The following is an 8,541-nucleotide window of genomic DNA, read 5'->3' as shown; positions in this document are numbered from 1 at the left end:
CCCGCATCGGGAAAGGGGTTGATTTTTATTTCGTCCTTCGCTAACACCGCATTAGGGCTGAACGACGACGCCACGATAAACACTACCGACACCGACCGGACCGGACGACGGTCGACAACGGAAGAGGGTTGTCGGGTTTCGAAGAAATTATGCGCTTTATTATGATGGTAATCAAATTTGGTGAAGGGTTAAAATAAAAGAAATCGATGCTTGAGATCGAGCTGTGTGAGTGCGTGAACCCGTAAGGTGTGCATGCAGTGCAGTGGAGTGACGATTGCTGGAATTTATTTTGTTATGTTTCACTAGAAGAAATATTTTGAGTAATTCTACTAAGCAGAACATTATTTGGTTGCATGGTTGAAAACTTCAGCAAAAATATGTGTCCATATAAGATTTAAATGTTGCTTGAAGACAGTTTTTATAAAAAACTAGCTGACCCGACAAACTTCGTATTGCCACAAATTAACCTGTGTTGTACATAAATCATGAATCTCGGATGATCTTTGTCACAATCTCGAGTTTTGCAAGTTTCTGAGGAGTTCAACCTTAGATGATTCATTTTGGCAATTACGTAACTATTTAAGAATCCCAGGTAAATAATAAGCATCATCAATGCTATTCAAATGTAGGCCAATAAGCATTTAAGTCGCCTTAAATGCTACTTAAATGCTATTTTGACAAAATATAGAACTACTTTACTGATAACCTTCTTATAGTGCTGTGCTGACAGTGCTAATTTACATCTAATTACCGACACGAAGAATTTGAATACAATTTTGGATGCCAATTTACAACACCTATGCAGTCAAAAAGCTAATATACAACAACGTGCAGTATAAAATACCAGATATGCTGATTTGCTGCTTATGTTAACGCTTATTAGTTACCAGGAATAGGTAGTTTAATATACAAATTTGCAGTTTTTCCTCACAGTAAAGTAGAAAACACCTCCCCTGTCCCCTCATTGCATAGCCAGAAAGCGGATTGTAATATTCGCCATGATTGTACAACATTTCGCCGAATATCATTTTGCGAAAAACCTTAAGCGGAATGTATCATTTCACGGAAAACTTTTTCATGGATACACTCAACCCCCGCTAATATGAAAAACAGCTCGTTCAGATTGGGCGAGTTCATTTTTAATCTGAATATTTGGTAACTCTATTCATTTTCACATACGCGCAAGACGCGCACCCTATGAACTTGTTGTTTTGACGAAAACAAACGTTTTGAAAACATTTCAAACATGCGCGAATTCTAAAGGGTCGATTTGTAGAAGACGAAATTGGCTCGATAGTTTCGACTAAAATGGTCTATTTTGAGTGCTGGAGAGAGGTAAGTTGCATATGAGCTACATTGCCAAAGCTCCGAAGCAAGAGGAAACGCATTAAGATTTTTTGCTTTTTTTTAATTTACCGGTCAACTTTAACGTCAATTGTGTGTGACGCTTGATCGGTTTTTAGTGTGAACGCATTCATACCACCGGGGTACAGATTAAAAATGTTCAGATTAAACAAGGTCATACCAACGGGGGTACACGGTAGTACCATTTCCCGATCCTCTCCTTACTCGCTGTCGCTCGTTCCAGGAAATCCAGGTAGACCTAGGAAAACAAATAAACCTAGACAGTAGTGATTTCTGCGGGGGGTTGCCTCCCCCCACTGGGCGGCGCTGCCGACGGCGGGTCGCCGACAACACTCACGGCCGTCTCGTCCTGAATGATCTAGTGTTACTATAGATCGTTTTTGTGGTCTTGTTATTGATGTTTTATTAAATCGAGTTTTATGAGTCGAATTTCTCGAGTTCGATTAGTTTTTGAGTTTCGCAAAAATTTCTGTTTTATTTGCGTGAGAGTCCATATCTCCCTACTACAGGGATGAGAGGTCTCTAACTATCATAAAATAAATTCAAGACTCCAAAATCTCCAATTTCTGCCCCCTGAAGGCCCCACATGCCAATTTTGGTTCCATTTGCTTGATTAGTATTCAAATTATAAGGAAATTCGTATTTCATTTGCATGAGAGCCCCCCTCTTAAAAGGGGAAGGGGTCGTAATTCACCATAGAAAAAATTTCTGCCATCTAAAATTCCCACATGCCAAATTGGTTCCATTTGCTTGATTAGTTCTCGAAATAAGAGAAAATTTGCATTTCATTTGTATGGAAGCCTAACCTCTTAAAGGGGAGATGGGTTATAACTCGCTTTCTAAAGAGGAGAGGGGTCTCAATTCACCATAGAAAAAAAACTTGCCTCCAAAACCACTTACATGTCAAATTTGGTCCCTCAAATTCGCTTGATTAGTTCTCGTGTTATGAGGAAATTTGTTTTTCATTTGTATAGGAGCTCCTATTTTTAAAGTGGGGAGGGGTCCTAATTCACCATAGAAAATATTCTTGCCCTCAAAAACTTTAACATGCCAAATTTTGTTCCATTTGCTTGATTAGTTCTTGAGTTATGGGGAAATTTGTATTTCATAGGATCCTCCCCTCCTAAAACGTGGAGGGGTCCCAATTCATTATAGAAGAAATTTTTGTCTCCTAAAACACCCACATGCCAAATTTGGTTCCATTTGCTTGATTAGTTCTCGAGTTATGAGAAAATTTGTATTTCTTTGCTACAGGAGCCCCCCTCTTAAAATGGGGAGGGGTCCTAATTCACTATAGAAAATATCCTTGCCCTCGAAAACCTTCACATGCCAAATTTGGCTCCATTTGCTTGATTTAGTTCTCGAGTTATGAGGAAATTTGTATTTAATTTGTATAGGAGCTCCCCCCTCCTAAAGTGGGGAGGGTCCTAAATCACCATATAAAAAATTCTTGCCTCCGAAAACCTTCACATGCCAAATTTGGTTCCATTTGCTTGATTAGTTCTCAAGTTATGAGGAAATTTGTATTTCATTTATATGGGAGCCCCCTCTCTTAAAGGGGAGAGGAGTCATAATTCCCCTTCTAAAGAGGGGAGGGGTCTCAATTTACCGTAGAATAAATTCTTGTCACCAAAAACACCCACATGCCAAATGTTGTTTTATTTGCTTGATTAATTCTCGAGTTATGCAGAAATTTGTGTTTCCTTTGTATGGGAGCCCCCCCCCCCCCTCTTGGTGGGGGGAGGGGTCTCTGACCATCACTGAAACCTTTCCTGGCCCCAAAAACCTCTGCATGCAAATTTTCACGCCGATTGGGCCCCAAAAACCTCTGCATGCAAATTTTCACGCCGATTGGTTCAGTAGTTTTCGATTCTATAAGGAACATCCCGACAGACAGAAATTCATTTTTATATATAAGTTGACACGAAATCACAAAAGGATATGATCGCAAAACTAGTAAAATTGAAAAGAAAATATGATAAAAAATAGAAAAAATGAGAATTCCTAAAATATTAAAATTAGTTTAGATTTAATACTCGACAGAATTAAGCAAAAAATCGGAAACATGTCGATTTTAAATTTTTAGGATGAACAACATCCTAAAATTAACCTTGGAAAGTATAAGAGGAGAAAGATTATTCCCATTATTACACTCTCCAGCGATAGCAGAAGAAGCGCTCTCGAGTGGATCATCAATGTCTGACTAGTAGGATAATAAAGCGTTATAGAGGATTAAGGAGACTGTGTTACTGAGTGCCGCATTTTCGAGCATTTTGGCGAAGGTGTGTTGAAAGCGCTTAATTTTATCAGCTGCAGAATTTCACCTCAACATCACCTTTTTCGCAGATACAATAACGGTAGACGAAACTTGGCCACGCATGCGTGGCCAAATAAAGTGGACTCGGCGGATGTCGCTCGAAACTAATCTGAAGGGATACTGTAATACCGCTATCAAGTGATTCAATTGCTTGCAGTCGAGCATCGGTACCGGCTAGACAACGAAATCTATGAATAGATCAACTCCAAAGTCTAGAACCCAAGCAGCACACATTTGACACTTTTAGTTGCAGCAACTCATTTATGACTAAAATTGGTCACATATCGGTCGACACAACTGATTTGTAACAACTGTGCTACTAGGAATGGTCCTTCAAGGTCAATCTAGCATTACTGTCTACACCATTAACCTCAGCTACTTAAACAGGAATGCACACGCGGTACTCTCGTGTAAAAAGCAGACAAGCTACAATCTCGTTCGCTTGATTAAATCTCGAAATCAAACTACGCAACTTGACTTGACTTGAATAACTGGACTTTCAGAATGTCGGTCGCATTCAATAATGCTTAGCCAAGTCCGGGATATTTGAAATACACCCAGAGCTGTCATATTGAGCCACTTTCTTTTGTGTATAACTTTTTATTGCGTTTGTAAAAATTAATGAAATTTTGGGTAAAACTATTTTAGAGTGTTATCGTTATCGGTTATCGAGATGGCTTCCAAGCAAGAAGTGCTTTGGCAAAATATTATGGGCGCGGTCGTGGAAAATCCATGGCAGTCTCACAGATGGATTGTGAAATTGTTGGAAATCGACCATTCGACCGTATGCCGTGTAGTAAAATCGTTTAAGGAGTCCAGACGACCCAGCGGCGAGCTGGCAGCGGAAAAAAAGCCCAGACGACCGACCCCGTAAAGGCATGGAAGTCGAGGAACTACTTCAAGCACAATCTGTACCTTTCGAGAAGAAGCCAGTTTCGAGCCAAGAAGGTCAATTCTTTCGTCTAGTTCGTCCAGCAGACAACGAAGTGGGCCGAATTGCTTGTCTCCTAGGTAATGAAGGTGCCTTCCCGAACCGATAAACAGAATACGGTGGCCAAATCACGCACCAGGAAGTTGTATCGCGAGTGGTTGGTGCAGCCGAAATGCATCGTAATGTACGACGAGACGTACATTAAAACGGGCTCTAAGCAGATCTCCGGGCTGAAGTTTTTCGTCGACAAGTCCCGCCTGGATATTCCGGAGAAGTTCCGGAAGAAGAAGGTCGACAAATTTGCCAAGAAGCACTTGATGTGGCAGGCGGTCTATGGGTGCGGCAAATTCAGTAAGCCGTACATAACGACCGGAAGCATCAACAGCCAAATATATAAAGAAGAATGCCTCCAGAAGCGTACGGTACTCTTTTTTCGGTCCCACGAAGGTAACACTCTGTTTTGGTCTGATCTGGCATCGTGCCTACGCGAAACCGGTAATGGAGTGGTAGGAACCCAACGATGTTGTTTTTGTGCCAAAGGAGGCAAACCACCAAACTCACCAGAATTTCGCCCAATAGAAAAATTCTAGGCGATTATGAAGGGCAAGCTCCGGAAAACAGGAAAGGTTTTCAAAAAAAAAACACGAATTAAACAAAGAGTGCATGAAAGTATGTAAAACAGATGGCGCAAGTGTTGCCCTGGATTTGATGGGTAACGTTAAGTCTAAGGTGTGCGCATCTAGCCTAGGAGAGGAGGTTGAATAAATCAACGCCAAAAACATAGCTAATATGTATTTATTTATTCCCTGAGGGTTTCAAAAATATCCGACTTAAAATAAATGATTGATAATTTTTGTCTGTTGCACTATTTTCGAGTACGGTCTTTAACTCAAGGGATTGCGTCATTTGTGACATCGCCATTTTTTGTTACTTTTTTGAAATTCCCCGCTGGATCAGATGAGGCAGGAATATTTTTTGCAGATGTGAAAGGTCTGAATCTGTGAGTGCAATTGTTTAAGTAAATGTTTAAAAGAGAAGAGCGAAATATTCAGATTAAATTCTTCATTGAATGCAATGCTGGCTTTGAAAACACGTGGATGCGGGCTCTTAAGTACAACGCCTGCTAACATTAAGACATAGAGATTTCTTTTAAAAATCACTTGTGTCCCTAATAAAGGTTGAAATAGTAATGAATGACTAGCCTACAGATTATTGTATTAAATATGTTTATGCCTAGCTTGACATGTTTCAATAATCTTACTATAACTCGCTTGTGGCCTTGAAAAGGGCCATTGGTTACAAATAACATTGCCAAAGCACGTGCATCGCAAATATGACGTGCCATTCGAATGTCCTTCTCTTTTGATATGAATGACAACAGGCACATAAGTCAGCGGCGTCGGTACACTGTCTCTTGCTCCGAGAAGTTTTGCTAGTCTACTTTCACAGCTTACCGCTTGCTACATAGCAGACACATACGCAAAAATTTGTTTTATTTGTATGAGAGTCCTTATCCTCCTACCACAGCGGTGAGGGGTCTCAAACGATCATAAAATAAATTCATGCCTCCAAAAACTCCCACATGCCAAATTCGGCTCCATTTGCTTGATTAGTTTTCGAGTTATAAGGAAATTGGTGTTTTCATTTGTATGGGATCCCCCCTTCTTGAAGAAGGCAGGGGTCCTAATTCACCTTAGAACAAAATCCCAAACATACCAAATTTGGTTCCTTTTACTTGATTAGTTCTTGAGTTATGCAGAAATTTGTGTTTCATTTGTATGGGTACACTACCAGAATGTAAGTGGACTGCAAGCAAAATCCACTAGTAGTATCATCACTATCCAAGCTTCCCATGAGCAAGTAATTGCTATGCGAAAGTACAGTTGAACGCGCGTAAATGACCTTTCAGTGATCTGCTCTTTAATTACTGATGCTTATGCATCAATATTTAGCCATGTTACTCAAAGTAAATAAATAATGAATTTATGCCTCTAGAGATTTTTTTAGAAACAGATTCCAATTTGTTCACAATTATGTTTTGAATTATCTACTATATAAAAATGGATTTCTGTCTGTCTGTCTGTCTGTCTGTCTGTCTGTCTGTCTGTCTGTCTGTCTGTCTGTCTGTCTGTCTGTCTGTCTGTCTGTCTGTCTGTCTGTCTGTCTGTCTGTCTGTCTGTCTGTCTGTCTGTCTGTCTGTCTGTCTGTCTGTCTGTCTGTCTGTCTGTCTGTCTGTCTGTCTGTCTGTCTGTCTGTCTGTCTGTCTGTCTGTCTGTCTGTCTGTCTGTCTGTCTGTCTGTCTGTCTGTCTGTCTGTCTGTCTGTCTGTCTGTCTGTCTGTCTGTCTGTCTGTCTGTCTGTCTGTCTGTCTGTCTGTCTGTCTGTCTGTCTGTCTGTCTGTCTGTCTGTCTGTCTGTCTGTCTGTCTGTCTGTCTGTCTGTCTGTCTGTCTGTCTGTCTGTCTGTCTGTCTGTCTGTCTGTCTGTCTGTCTGTCTGTCTGTCTGTCTGTCTGTCTGTCTGTCTGTCTGTCTGTCTGTCTGTCTGTCTGTCTGTCTGTCTGTCTGTCTGTCTGTCTGTCTGTCTGTCTGTCTGTCTGTCTGTCTGTCTGTCTGTCTGTCTGTCTGTCTGTCTGTCTGTCTGTCTGTCTGTCTGTCTGTCTGTCTGTCTGTCTGTCTGTCTGTCTGTCTGTCTGTCTGTCTGTCTGTCTGTCTGTCTGTCTGTCTGTCTGTCTGTCTGTCTGTCTGTCTGTCTGTCTGTCTGTCTGTCTGTCTGTCTGTCTGTCTGTCTGTCTGTCTGTCTGTCTGTCTGTCTGTCTGTCTGTCTGTCTGTCTGTCTGTCTGTCTGTCTGTCTGTCTGTCTGTCTGTCTGTCTGTCTGTCTGTCTGTCTGTCTGTCTGTCTGTCTGTCTGTCTGTCTGTCTGTCTGTCTGTCTGTCTGTCGGGATGTTCTTTATAGAATCAAAAACTACTGAACCAATCGGCGTGAAAATTTTCATGTAGAGGTTTTTGGGGCCAGGAAAGGTTTTAGTGATGGTTAGAGACCCCTCCCCCCACTAAGAGGGGGGCTCCCATACAAATGAAACACAAATTTCTGCATAACTCGAGAACAAATCAAGCAAATAGAACAAAATATGGCATGTGGGTGTGTTTGGTGACAAGAAATTATTCTATGGTAAATTGGGACCCCTCCCCTCTTTAGAAGGGGAATTAGGACTCCTCTCCCCTTTAAGAGGGGGGGCTTCCATACAAATGAAATACAAATTTCCTCATAACTCGAGAACTAATCAAGCAAATGGAACCAAATTTGGCATGTGGGTGTTTTTGGAGACAAAAATGTTTTCCATGATGAATTGGGACCTCTCCCCACTTTAGGAGGGGGGCTCCTATCAAATGAAATGCAAATTTCCTTATAACTCGAGAACTAATCAAGCAAATGGAACCAAATTTGGCATGTGGGTGTTTTTGGAGACAAAAATTTTTTCTATGATGAGTTGGGACCCCTCCCCTATTAAGGAGGGGGGGCTCCTATACGAACGAAATAAAAATTTTCTTATAACTCGAGATCTAATCAAGCAAATGGAAAAAATTTGGCATGTGGGTGTTTTCGAGGGCAAGAATATTTTTTATGGTGAATTAGGACCCCTCCCCACTTTAAGAGGGGGGGCTCCTGTACCAATAAAATACAAATTTCCTCATAACTCGAGAACTAATTAAGCAAATGGAACCAAATTTGGCATGTGGGTGTTTTTGGAGACAAAATTTTTTTCTATGATGAATTGGGACCCCTCCCCACTTTAGGAGGGGGGGTCCTATACAAATGAAATACAAATTTCCTCATAACTCGAGAACTAATCAAGCAAATGGAACAAAATTTGGCATGTGGGTGTTTTCGAGGGCAAGAATATTTTCTATGGTGAATTAGGACCCCTCT

This window comes from Sabethes cyaneus, chromosome 1, assembly GCF_943734655.1.
Source record: "Sabethes cyaneus chromosome 1, idSabCyanKW18_F2, whole genome shotgun sequence".
Classification (NCBI taxonomy): Eukaryota; Metazoa; Arthropoda; class Insecta; order Diptera; family Culicidae; genus Sabethes; species Sabethes cyaneus.
The sequence above is the reverse complement of the archived record's forward strand: the minus strand, read 5'-3'. Positions refer to the sequence as shown.